A 1,767-nucleotide genomic window follows, 5' to 3' on the forward strand; every position below is an offset into this window, starting at 1 on the left:
TATCACATTGCTATTACCGACTTCTTGTTATCGAGTAATCCCTTGATCTTACTCTTAATATGCCAATATTCATAGGCCGCACAACTATTCTTGTTCTATTTGCATGAAGTGCATTCCATTTTAGTCATCATCTTTTCTGCTCTTGGCTTACTCTGTTCTATATGTGTCATTGTACTAACACGCACTCACAATCTTTTTTTGTCATACTTGTTTCGTTCCCTTTTTCACTTCCCAGGGGGTCACCCATCCCAGTGCTACTCTCAACCAAGCACACTTAACTTCGGAGTTTAGACGGAATCCGGTGCATTAGTGCGGGTATGATCGCGTCTATCCCTTATGGGGTCTCGTTTAAAGTTTAAGCGTTCCCATTTACATACGATAGCGTCGGTTGATTTTCTCTTACGCTTGTACTCTCTTGTCCACTTCCCCCCTTTTAAGGTGTACCCATGTCATCCTCCGTTTATTTTCAGCTATTCACACGCGAATGATTCTACTCCAACATTTTTAACATGCTGCACCATGTCCACATCTTCTGTTAGATCGTCCATACATTTGGTTGCTCTTATAAGAACCCCTAGCACAACCATAGGGTGCTTTGGTATTCACAATATATCATATAAAATCTCATCTGACGGTTGGTACTCGAGTAATATCCGTAATGTAGCAGTGCATTCAAAGCCATATTCCATCCATCCCAATCAGTAATTGGCTCATGCCCATGATCGGTTCAAATTCTCCACTCGGGACCACTTATACTCTGATGGTCCGTGTTTCGAGCTTCATCATAACACTAGACTGATTCCAGTGGATACCACTTATTCTTCTAATAACCTCATAATACAACAGTTGTTCTGCAAATCGACATTCCCTCTCCTTGCAGGATCTCACTAATCTCCAAAATGGAGTCACGTATACCCAATACTTCTTTATGCCTCATGAGCTTTCATCTTTGTCGTGTGATTAAGGCTCACTTCTAATCCTGCTTAAAACCATATCAACTTTGTTGTAGTAGTGGCTTTATCTTATCACCTCTTTATCGTACTATACCTCCTGTTCGTAACTGTCTATTTCCCTCTTCGTTCGATACTCATACTTAATTAATCACATCTATCTATAGTGCATCCCTTGGTAATCCTTTCACTCCTCTTGTCTATGTCCATTTGATTTTGTGTACAAGGAGTTCCATGTTACTCCTATATCCTCCGTTTTTGGTTGGGTGCAAGGAATTCCATATTACCCTTTATTTCCTTGCACTGGCTATCCTTTTCGTCATCATATAACCTTTATTTGAAACTTTTCTTACAACACTTGATAAATTTTCCTTATTTTTTCCATAGCTTGCTTTTCCGTTTCACACCTATCTTTTCATTCCATTCGCATGGACCACGTCATACCTTTTAGTTAATTCCTTACTAAGCTTTACTTATTCTCATAATGGTTTCTGTTATATTCACCTAGTACCCTGTTCGCATTCAGTCCCATAGTATAACACCGCTTGACCTTTTTCACGATTCTTACTATGGGTTACTTACTCTTCTTAGTTAGGCTTATCCTTAACGTCTCACAAGCTGTCTTATTAATACTTCACATCCGTCACCATCCTTTGTCCCTTGTACTTCCGTCTTCATCATATTGTTACTTCTTTTAACAATAACTTGTCATAGTTTAGCCCTATGTGCCAATACAGTTAGTGCCTTAATATATCATTCTATTAAGATCTATCAGTCTTTCCTAAGTCAGCTTCGTTGGCTTATAGGTCCTTTCCAA

At 39.2% G+C, this 1,767-nt stretch overlaps 1 pseudogene; it reads right to left on the reverse strand.

The window, feature by feature from the left end:
- Nucleotides 1-209: 209 nt before the first annotated feature.
- LOC129875418 (5S ribosomal RNA) lies at nt 210-329 on the reverse strand (annotated as a pseudogene).
- Nucleotides 330-1,767: the final 1,438 nt, after the last annotated feature.

The sequence above is a fragment of the Solanum dulcamara genome, chromosome 11 (assembly GCF_947179165.1).
Source record: "Solanum dulcamara chromosome 11, daSolDulc1.2, whole genome shotgun sequence".
NCBI lineage: Eukaryota > Viridiplantae > Streptophyta > Magnoliopsida > Solanales > Solanaceae > Solanum > Solanum dulcamara.